Source organism: Leptosomus discolor, chromosome 23 (genome assembly GCF_034619465.1).
Source record: "Leptosomus discolor isolate bLepDis1 chromosome 23, bLepDis1.hap2, whole genome shotgun sequence".
NCBI classification, from domain to species: domain Eukaryota; kingdom Metazoa; phylum Chordata; class Aves; order Leptosomiformes; family Leptosomidae; genus Leptosomus; species Leptosomus discolor.
The window spans coordinates 4,811,694-4,824,070 of NC_141413.1; positions in this window are offsets into that span (position 1 = coordinate 4,811,694).

Sequence of the window (12,377 nt, forward strand, 5' to 3'; positions counted from 1 at the left end):
AAGCCTATGGCAAACACCAGAAGGGATTAGCACAAATTGCTCCCTAAATTTTGCTTCTCAACAGGTGGCAGGGAGGAAATGAGCCAGATGCTCAACTAACGCTAAGTTAGATCTCATTTATACAGCCAAGCATCTGCTTTAGTGTGTTTTAATACTTCTTTAGGTAGAGTGTACTGGAGAAGGTCATTACTAACCTAAGCATCACATTCCTGCCACATGTAAATCAACATAGCTTCAAGGTGTCCTTCTGCTTGCACAAGTCCGTGATGGTTAACACTAATTAAACATCTAACCCAATAGCAGCTAATCAATATATGGAGAGACAGTGGAGTCGTATGATGCTCCTACTTTGTAGGATCTCTGACATAAACGTAAGACCAACCACACCGTATTTTGCCTCCGAACCTTGTGGCACTCAAAACACAAGACACCCCAGACTGTGCCAAACAGGCAGCTCTGGGGTACACATGGACTTTAAGCCGTTGCCTTTTAAACGCCATCGCTTTATTTTTTTTTCTGCGTGTTCATCCACAGCACATGTTCATTTAAAGCAATGTAAAGAGGCGTAATTCAACGTTACCAGGCTCCCCTCATTCTTACTGTAATGAAGACTCGCTTGTTTCTTTAGCTATCAGATTTCTTTTTTATGGAAATTAGTATATTCTGAATTTTTAAAAAGGCAGAAAAGCGCAGGTAAAAATAGCTTGAGAGGAAACTGCACTAGGTAACCACTTCCCAATCCTACGTCAACGCGCCACTGTAAGGCACTGTACTGGTACAGCTCCACCGAAGGACAGATGTGGACGGCATCGCAGCGGAGACCACGTCAATCAAGCTTTGCAAGTAACCAACACATTCTGCCTACGACACATCTACTGAAGGTAGAAGTTGAAAGCTTCACAAACAAAAATGCTGCTGCCTGGAATGGTTTTTGCTGTCGTACAGGACAAACCAAGGAGCCCAAATAAGGAAAAAGACCATACTGAGTGCTGGGCCACGGCAGTCTCGTTTGGAAGCTGAGGAGATTTGGCCTCAATGATTGGACTGTTAGATAGGCTGAAGATTAGCTGACACACCAGGCTGAGAGCGCTGTGCCAGTTTAAAAAGTGTAAATCATTCCAACCCGTTCAACGGGCTCAGAGCTAAACCCTTCCCAGTTAACCCTTCCCTACACTCTCTCATTCGCATCGCTCGGGACACTCAAACCTGTGCTATATTGACCCAAACCCGATGTCCGGGTGAAAAATGAAAAACTAGCTCAGGTGCCAGAAAATAAACAACTACATCAGAATTCTGATGTATTAGAGGAATCGAGCAGCACACCCCAAAACGCTATCAGAGCAATCCAAAATGCTTTACACAAGCAGCGTAACGACATTGAACACAGGGTTTGCGCATCGCTTTGAAACCTAACATTTGCAGATGCTCTTGCAGCAAACGATCTGTGCAACCCTGTTTAATGGGAAGCAGTGGGAACGCTATCGTTTGAGCTGGCCTCTTGGAGAGACATCCCTGCTTTGCAGCAGAATTAAACAGTAAAGAAGCACAGCCCCAATTGGAATAATAAAAAAAATTAAAACAGGAGCTTTACGTTGGAATGATACTAACTAATAAAAAGGGTTATTTTTCTTTTATAGTAGATTTTCATCCACAGGACACTACTGGTTTTTACATATCCTGAATACAATAAGACAAAGGAAAGCGGTAGCTCAGGGCTGTACAGAGAGTATAGGGGAACAGAGAAAGCTTCATACCAGTTACTACACCCTGTTGAGGGCTGTACCCTATGAACTGTCTGATTAGCTACCCAGTTGGTCCAAAGGGGCCAGGAGAAGAGATTACAGACACATTTTTGCCCTTTTCCCCTGAGGGCAGAACAGATGAACAGCTGCTGATACACCACAAGTCTAAGTCACTACAGTGCTGCCCTAGAGCGAAGGCATGATTTATTACTATCACTCACTGGTACAAGAGATAGTCTAGATCAACCCTAAACTGAAATGAAGAAACAGTTGATCTCAGCCAGATGTCAGGCTAACAGTAGAACAGATATAATCTAAAATACAATGCTATTTTAGAAGAATTTTGTATAGCAGCTATGCACGCAAGCTTCCTCCCCAACCCTAATGCCTCTGGAGCCGCCTGTGTGCAGCAGCACACTTACTAACACGCGTTTGCACGAGTATCTGGCTGCAGAAGCCAGGATCCACGTCTCCATGTGATTTTGAAGGGGCTAGCCCATTCACACACACCCAACACACTAGCCACGTATTTAAGCCACAGACACTAATTTCTCCAGGGTTCTGCACCCATCAGTTATTTTTAAGCCTCCCAAAAAGTCAATGACCCGGTGCACCTAAAGCAACGTTCATCTGCCAGAAATAGACAGTAAATACCAAAAAAGCCTTTAGTTTTCAATCCAGTCTCAAAATGAAGGGGGTATTAACGGAGGTGGGATATTGGAAGAGCCCTTCTTTCCATAGAAACAAGGCAGCCAGCAATCTATCTTCCCTCATCGCAAAGACGCAGCCAAGATTATTCTCCTCTTTGCTCTAGCAAACCTCAACAGAAGTTGGGAAACTGCCTGCCCCGCCTTCCAGTGGAAGTCAAAATCCGAGCAACACTGCTCTCCCCACGACACGATGTTTCTCCCACCCGTGCGCGCGTCTTGCACACAAATAGAGGCCGTCCGCTGTTGGGAAGAAGACGGGAGCTCTATGGCACGTCTGGGAGGATCAGCTTCATCCTTATTTTGCACCAGGAAGCTTTCTGAGGATAGCAGCGCGATCCAGGCCGCAGACAAGAGTATCGATCACATCTGAAGCTTCTTCCTTGTGACTTTCCCATAACCTTTGCCAAATCGTTGTTCTTTACAGCCCTGTTCCCCCCTTCTAAACTTTCCCAACATCACCAAGCCTTCGTGTCTCTGGCTGGCTGGTTTGCTGGGGCTATACACAGCACACCGGGCATCGACCGCTGCGGGGGACCCCCAGGAACAACAGAAATACAGACAGGCTGCTGAGGACTGCATTGCTCCCACTGGTACCTTATTTTTCGGTAGTTGCCACCATAAAATGGATACTTGGTTTAAGGGACCGCAGCCCGGCTCTCGCCCGAGCTGCAAGCATGTCAGCCAACCAGGCGTGAAACGCTACGTGCCTAAGCTTCAAGGGGCTGGGGGAACTGCAAGGATAACTGATTTTTTTTGGGAGGGTAGCTCTGTTTTCTAAAATTCATTCTGGTAATGCAGTCAATTAATTTATTGCAAGCAGACTGCAGCGTTAAGAGACCGTTTGATTTTCTAATTCCAGAGTTTTTTGCAAAGGAGCTGCTTCCACAATTTTGTTGATTACTGTTATAAAATAGAATCATTTGATCTATTATAAACACTATACAGAAGACAGGTTTTTCTTTTGCACTTTTTTTTTTAAGTGCTAAATGACGGATTCAGGGACTTCTCATGAAGTGGCTGTCTGTCCCATCTTTTTGATTTATTGCTCTTATACGACAAGATTGAAATCTCTAAATGTTTTCATGACTCAAAGATTCTCATTAGGAGTTATCAACAGAAAACTTGAAAAGGTGGGTTATTTTGGTACTCAGTCTTTGAAAGACAGATCAGTGTTTAGCAATGACTATTTTTTTTTTCCCAATTCTCTTTGGGGAAATGTGTTTCTTTTATCACAGACAGTGTATCTATATTCATTCATAACTGTTTGGAGAATCAGCATAATATTCCATTCCCTCCATTATCTCTTCTTAATAACTTTTTTCTGCTTAGTGACTTTTTTTTCTTAGGCAGTAGTTTAATATTCTCGTTGGACAGTAAGAAATATTATCCCTGAATAATGATTGCGATTTACTAACTTTGCCCCTTTATCCTTGACTCAATTATTATTCCTCCTGGATTTTACTCCTGGTACTTTCACTGAACGTTTGTATAGTTTTGGGGAAAGTTTCACCACTCTTTTATGGTTGCAGAAGCTCCTGACGGGATGACCTCAGCTCTACATCATCTTTTATCAAGCTGAATGCTCTCTGGAGATGAAACAGGGCTCAATGGAAGAGTCAAATACTTGGATTTAGTTCCCGATCTTGCACATGACCTTGAGCAAGGCCTGCTCTCCCCCCATTTGTTTTATTTTTCATCCAGCTCCTCCTCTTCGTTACATTCCCAAGATCTAGGCTGGCACATTCCTGGGCCGCCGCAGCTTTCTTGAGGAAAAACTCTGACTAGGGAACTGCTCTTTGTATGTTATGTGGCACAGAACTTTCCAGAACAAAGGTCTTCATGTGTTTTTGTGATGGAAGTAATAAATATGGCAGACTGTCTACGGCACAAGTCGTTCCAGTACGTTGATTAATGAGAACCCAGATTAGAGACGTACAGAAAAGTGAGTCTGTAAGAGGTAGATTAGGGCACAGAGGGAAGAGTTTGTGCGACTCAAAAACTCTGTCAGTGCATTTCCCACCAGCGGGCAGGCTGCTGCTGCCCCTTCTCGCACAACCCGGGCTTCGGCCGGGCTGTCCCAAAGGCGTTTCATTCCAGGGCGCTGCGCACCAGCACACGCCGTCACTGCCCGCTGTCCCACACTTACTGTCCTCGTGCCATTTCTCGTCACTGTGGTGTCTCCCACGCAGGAACCATTGGGAGAGTGAGAAATTTCCCCAGCAGCCACCAGTGGATCAAAGGGAAGGGAAAAGCTGCGATTAAAGCCAGTAACAAATATCCTAGTCTGAAAGCACCGTGTTTCCTTGATACCCCTGCAAAGCTGACCATTGGGAAGGAAAGAGAAGGCGTTTGAAGTCTGCTGCCACGTCTGTCCCTTCTTCCTAAGACACGATTTCTCCAATCGTAGCCTCCTGCCTGTGGTATCCGAGGAGCCAGGCAGGCAGTGGAGCCAGGCTGGGCGGAAGGCAGGGCCGTGGGCAAGCACGGAGAAGCAGAGAGATGCCATCGAAGCCACAGGACCCACTGTCTAATGGGCTTCCGTGTCACAGCGGCATCAACCCCAGCCTGGCAGGATCCAAGTGCCGGGTCACGTCCCTGGCGTACCAGATAAGACAGAGCACAGAGGGCTGTGGCACGGGCAGGGCAGCACGCGAACAGGCTGGGGGTTGGGGACAAGGGTCTGCCTGCCACACCAGCCAACTCAAATGGAAAAGGGAGGGGAGAAACCCAAGTACAGCTGCATTGCCTTCAGTTTGCCTCTGCCCAACTCTCTTCGCACCTCAAGGTCAAACAATCTGACAGCTTCTCTGTATACGTGCATGAATTTATCATCGGTCTTTTTGCAGCACGCAAAAGTGATTATTTCTCACCCAAGTGGGGAAAAACCCAGGTAAAAGGTGGAAGACACTGGTCCAGAAGCTCAAATATGCAATCACAGGAGACAGACGTTCAATTTCTATTCAAGCCAGAGACCTCTAGACTGATAAGGGGCAAAGCTAATTGAGGACAGTTTGAAAATTGGATGGCAACCTCCCAGCTTTAAGCCTTGAAAAGATCTCTGCAGCTTGCCTCTGATTTAACTAATCTACAAAATGGAATCAGTATCCCATTTTCAGCTAGTGCTTTGTCTACCTTTTCTATTTAGACTGTGAAGATCTTTCGAGAAGGAATAGACTCACCTTTCCTATGTACCACAATGCAAATTTAAATTATCAGGTTTCAGTTGCCTGCTGCCATGAACTTGGGAGCAGCGAAGCAACACCATGGGAAGTAGTTAAGGGCGTATTTTGGTATGCATGAGCTGCACATCAGCAAGTGTTATCAGCCGCAACTTTGCATCTTTTTCCAATTCACTTCAAGTAACCCTAGCCTCCCACATCATGAATTTCTCCTGAGTTTTAACCAGAGGTGTTTTTCACGTCTCAAAAAAAAAGAAAAAAGTATCTGCATTTTTGAGATTGCCTCACCCCAAAGTGACACCTTTCTGGATGGGGCAAGCAAAAGGGAAGAAATTATGTGTTCAGACACTAAAGTAGTAGAACTTTTTAGGGAATGAAAGACTGATCATCTGAATACATCAACTTCAGTGTTTGGCACAGACCCTGCCTAGAGCAGGTAAGATGCAGACAAATTACATAACCCTCTAGTACTTCATATAAAGGCAGACTATGGCAAAAATAAGAAAAAAAAACTGCCAAAAAAAAAGTATTTGGGTGGACATGAGATGCACTCCAAGACTGCGTGGTGTTTACGCAGCGCTGGATGAGCTGAGACGGCAATGCACATGGAAAAGGGGTTATTCCGTGATCTGCCAGTACCCTGACGAAGGCCAAGTAAACCCAGAGTACGGCCCTTGGCCAGCCTGACAGGTAGCTGAAGGCCAGCAGCCTTCTCATCAGCAGATTGTGAACTCTGGAAGTCACACCAAGCACCAGCGCAAAGTAGACTCGAGGAGTTCACGAGGAAGAGAGGTGGGAGAAGCGCCAAGGTCTCACTGAGAAAAAAAGCCTTTAGAGAGAAGGAATGGGAATGTTTCCTGTCCCCCTGCTCTACTGGATGTGGAAACAGCAGGTGGGAAATCAGATCTACACTTTCTGAAGAAAAATATCTAGTTTTTCCAGCTTACGCTCCCTCATCCGAGACAAGATATGAGCTGAAGTGTACCCAGTCTGACTGTCCGGTGACGTCAGAGGCTGAACTATGAGTATATGAGAAAACAGCTCGTAGCCAAAACATAACAGCTCAAAAAGTACATGTCAGAATAGCTAAAGACAAGCTGTAAGACTAAACAGAAGCAATGGCACAGAAGATGTTTAGACATCTTCCTTGGACTGAGCACAACGTAATTCCCTCAGGGGGGAAAAAATACTTCTGTTTTCACCAACATACTCTTAAGGGCACCAGTTCTCAAAGAGAGGGTGTAATGAAAAGGATAAAAGTTTAATGCATTAAGTAAGTCAGCAAAGAACAGTCTATGGCTACTTGCAATATTTATGATAAAGTCATCTAAGAGGGAATCATTCAGAGGAGAGCTGATGGGGCACTGATCACCTCTCCAGAATATAAGGGAACAAACAATAGCAGAATATTCTCATTAATCTCAGTATATTTACTTCAATTCCCAGTTTTAGCAAAGACTAAGGAGAATATGCTAACTAACCTAATTACTCTAATTAACTTCTGCTAATGGGCCTGATTAACCTTACAGAAAAAGGGTAAAAATCTCTTCAAACGCAAGTACACAAGCTATTTTTCTTGCATTCTGCAGTGACATGGCAAATGATAAGATAGTTAACTAAGGTTTGGTGAAGGAGCCTACATCAAGTGAAAAGCCTGTTTGCTAAGAGTCCCTGTGTTCCATAAAGAGGTCAAATGAAAAGCGCTAACGTTTGTGGCTTAACAGCTTACAGCGAAACTTTGGTGTCTACGACAGAAGCTATCCTGAAACAGTCGTTCCTGTGTGCTACTGACAGTGAATTCTGGATTCAACAAATCAACGTAATTCCACCCCGAATTCAGACCGTGCCTCCACCTGAATTAGTTCAGTTGTGTGCATAAGCGAACTCAACCAGATGGCTGTTTTGAAAACATCACGTGGGCAGGTAAAGGGATGAAATGCTGCCGTAGATCAGACCAGGCGTTCACTGAGCCAAGCATCCCCTGTCCGACATGCCAGAAGCGGCAAGAAAGACTCTACGAGGTTTTCTTGGTACACGAGGTAAATGGGTTTTCCTAGAGAAAATAAACAGCAAAGCAAAAGTAAACGGCACAGCCCAGAAGCAGCAGCCACTCCTCCAGTCAGTACTGAAAGCTGAGCTTTGAGGAGATGCTAACGTAGGAGCCTTCGCATCTGCAAGCGGCGAAATCAATATTAAGACAATTTCTGTGCCCAAGAATATCCTTTTTGCTTGTAGCAGGTGTCACAGGATGAAAGAAAACAGGCAGAAATTAGAAAGCTATGACTGATCTGCTCTAAGACAAAATTTGGTAGACAGGAGCTTTCAAGTAATGTGGCTCCAATACTAATTAACCCAGAACATCCACAACCAAAGAACAGAATAAACTAAACAAAACAAAGGTATTTTTGCCTGCCCAACTATTAAATAAGTACAGTTCTTGTAAAAGCCCGATACGTTTATCAGCTGAAGCCTACACATTATCTCCACTTCTATCAGAAATTGAGTGGAGGCTTATGAACGTTTGTGTCTGTCTATGGAGCAATGGGATAGTGACAGTATTTCTAAAGCTTCTTTAGTGTTATCTCTTGCCATTTTAATTGCACTTATTATTTATTAAAATCCCCAATTCTAAAGTCATGTGATGATGTCAAAAGCACCACATTTTTTAAGCCTCCCAGCTACAAAGAATGAAAAGCATAAAAACGTCTCCTAAAGGGTTCCACATTTATTTTTCATGATTTCTGGGGGACAAGGGAAAGGGAAGATGATTTATGATTTTTCAATGCTTAAGTTGTCACAGCTGCTTCACTTTCCTCTGTTATTTGGTAACAAAATAGAGCGATCCATTCTTAACGCATGAATAGAACAAGAATTTTCATGTTCTACTGTATAATACAAGACGACAGGCTCAGAAAAGGAACCAAAAAAAACGCTCCCAGACATTTAAGGTGTTCTGACCCGGTTGTCAGCATTCTGTTGGGCAGAGCGGGAGGACCAACAGCCAGCCCGTGCAATCTGGGCACCAGGCTTTCACCACGCACAACGCCCCCCAACACAATTAAAAACAACAGAGAGAAAAGGAAAGCCGTTCCAGTTTCCCCCAGCTGAGTTCCCGGCCTCTGGTGGCAAAGCAGTTCTGCTCTGAAAAAAACAACTCGGCTTCTCATGTCGCTCTGGTGAATTATATTGTCCCTGGATCTGCCTACGCAACCTGCTAGCGATCGCAGCTCTCCTGCGCACTCGTCCCTTGCTTCCACATGGAAAACCACGACAAGCGTCCTTTCCCTGTAGAGCATAACCAGTGAATTCACCCTAAACGTAAAGAGGTTTGTAGTCTGTTGGGAGTGGGGCAGAAGGGGCATCACACGGGGGGTTTGGTGTACAAAAAGCACACAAAGCAGTGACTCCTTTTTTCTGCCGAGTCAGACAGAAGCTCAGTAAAAGTACAGATGCCCCCTTGGCAGGGCTTCCCAGCCGTACCTTCCTTAGCTGGGCACTAGGTACTATCTGAACTACTTATTTGAACTGAAGCCACAACGTATACCCAACAGCTACATCGTCCCTACAACTTCACATTAAATCTTCTTCATTAAACCTGTTGCTTCTCTTTAATACTGTCTGTGCTCTCCGGCAGCAATGAAGTCAAGTCCAAGAAATGAAAAAAGGAAAAATCCCCACAAAGCAGGCAAACCTGTTGCATAGGCTGACCCTCTGTAATACACACCAAACGCAGCTACAGAGCAGCACTGGCCATGGAAGACGGCAGGCGCTTTCCAGTTGCTCCTGTAAGGTCAACGGGGCAGTGCCCTCAGGATTTCCTGCTGAAAACTCTACGCCAATGTAAAACTTCAGTAGCAATCGGAAAAGGAACTGTACAGACATGGTCCCTGCAGAGCTGGTGTGGGAGGTCTGGGCAGGAGAGCAGCACGAGGAACAGACACCTCAAGTTCCTCTTAACCCAGCTCACAAAGGCTTTCAGCTGTCCTCCTGCACGGGTAGGTACCGCCTTCACAGCCAGCAAAGCTCTTAATCATTTCTTTCTAAACCAGTGGGACCTACAGGACTTGCCAGGCAGCGAGGGATACTGTTTTGCTAAACTGGCTTCTGTTCTCGGGGACACGAAGCCTGTGGGAGAGGATCATGGGCAAATTTTAGTTCACCTTTTTTTGGTAAAATTAACAGCATGGGCAGCTGCTTGCAAAGCCCAACGGAGACCAGGCTGGGTACACGCCAAAAAGACACTTCCAGCCATACGAGCACACTTAAAACAAAAGGGACCACACGGTTCCTTTATGAAAAGCCTCCTGTACCCTCTCCAAAATGCCTGTTGCTCTTAGAAATAGGACGCAAGACTATGGTCCACCCATGTTCAGGTCTGACTGCCATAGCAACCTGACTGGTCCTGGCTGCAGAAATCCAGGCACAGCACAGATCCAAGGAAAGGCTGGGAGAACAGTTTCCAGTGCAATTTCACATAGTCTGCAGTACTGGCAATCTGCACAGACATCTTTTGGATCTGTAAGCAGAGAAAATTTGATCTGGGAGTCTCGGAGAGAGCAAGCAAAATTTATGGCACTCCCCAGGTCATTTATTTTTCATAGCATCATTTTTCTGACCATAACTACATTTTAAATGGCAACAGCGGAGAGCCAGTGAGATTTCTAAATGAAAATGAAAAAGCCCCATGGTTTCTTCCTCTTTCACTGAATAAACATATTTAAAAGCAAAAGAACTGTGCTAGAAATCACTAGTAACAAAGAATTTTCATCACAGCTTATCTGTGGTAGCCTCCAAACAATATGATACCATCTGTACTTTTCCGATTTCTGAAAGCAGCAATGAGTAATAGCATTTGATTGCCTGTAGGAGTTGGGAGGAGGAGGACTGAATGCTGTTCCACCACTGAACTTGTTGTTTTATAAAGATCAAGAAAGCCTCATTCTGATCTCTACTTGCACATCAGTATAAACTGACTCCCAGTATAAGCTCTACTGGGCATTAAGCTGCTGCGGATACACGAGAGCCGAGTAGCCACTGCTGCTCCGCAGGAGAAGGAGCCTGATATTGGTAAGAGTTGATCTACGTTGTCACTGAGAACGGAGACCCACTGTCTCACTCCGTGTCAGGCATTCCTGACTCAGGTCTTGTAGATCCTCTACAATTCATTACTATAGGCACTGCAAAAAATACTCATCATAGTTTTGCTAGTAGCGTATTTTCAAAAAGCTTGACTAAAACTTGGAAGTAAAACATCTCTTGTACCTATTCCATTTCCTTCCACCAGCTACAAGGCTTCCAGCTCTTCAGTCCCCCTCTTATACATTCAGCCAACACGACGTTCATTTATACCAGCTTTTTGTTCAAGGACCTTATCTTCAGCGATAACCATCTAGCCCTAGAATTCTTTCTCCATCAGCTAATAAACCATTCCTACTCCCTGTTGCCTCTCTCCTTTTGTCACTAAGCAGCATCAATTCCCACGAGAGAACCTGGAGCGGACACTGTACAGAAAAGCAACAGACAAAGCCACACGCAGCAACGCACCCCGTTCTTTGGAGAGCGCGCCACGAGCAGGCTAAAGCTCCTGCATGCTGCCCAAAGCTGTGCAAAAGGATCAGAGAGAAGAGCTGGGAACAGGTGGTCTTCCCAACAAGCATTCAGGTAGGAAAGACCCCCCTCCTTGCAGCAGGGAAGGGCTGCTCCCACTTCACAGGCACAGGGGAGGCTCCTTCCCACCCGCAGTTAGTGATCGAATCCGCTGGAGCCTCCCAGCAAGTCTGACTGACTTGAAGTCACCAATCTATGGATCTTACGGAGTGTTCAGGGGGCACAGAAAGAGCCAGCTGGGGAGGACGCAAGGAATTCACCTAAAAGCAAAAGAGTCAAATTCACCGAGTGGGACAAGAGAGGCGGCTGCCACCTTCCCTTGCCTTTCAGCAAGGAAGCAATCGAAGGGAGCTAACTGGACTTTAAACGGTCAGCGCTGAAATCAAGCACTGCTGCTGATTTAGAAGCATGTTCACTTACCTACCTAAACCTGGAGTCATTTAACCTTCCTGTATAAATCAAGAAGTTAAAGAGAAATAGGGACAGGCAAAGCAGCCACTGTAAATCAAGTGATTGAGTGAAGGAACCCAGGCGGAGCATGGAGTCCCTCAGCCACACAAACCCACTGCATATGTAGTCGCTCTCTGGAGAGTTATGATCCCAGATCGGTATGTTGAGTAATAGCTTGCGTTTATACATTGCTTTTCATTCCGTAAAAACAGAAAGTGCTTTCCTGATTATATATAGATAGAGGTCAGGCGTCTCCAAATAAAACCAGCCGCCGCAGAACATGGCAGCGGCGCGCTGCAAAGCAAGCCAACAGTTTTCAAAAAGGGAAAACAAAGAATAAATTCTCTGAAAATGCATCTCTTCACGTGCTAGAGATGCAGAGTAACATCAGCTTGGCAAACATGGAGCTAAGACAGTACGATCAATGCTTCTAAGAAGCAGGCAGGGTAGCTCAAGGGATACGGCACGGGTCAGAGCAGAATGCGTTTTTACGCCCCTCATTTCAAGGCACCCACTCCAGCTTCACACAGTATCAGGCAGCTGCCTGCATTTTCCGGGTCAAGAAAGCAAAACCAAACCTCAAAGAAAAAGCATCTGTAGGAAAATAGATCCATTTGCTCTCTAAGTCACTTAAAGTCCTTCAGACCACTCAACAGTCAAACCCGGGAGCAGATCTCCTTCAGCTTCAA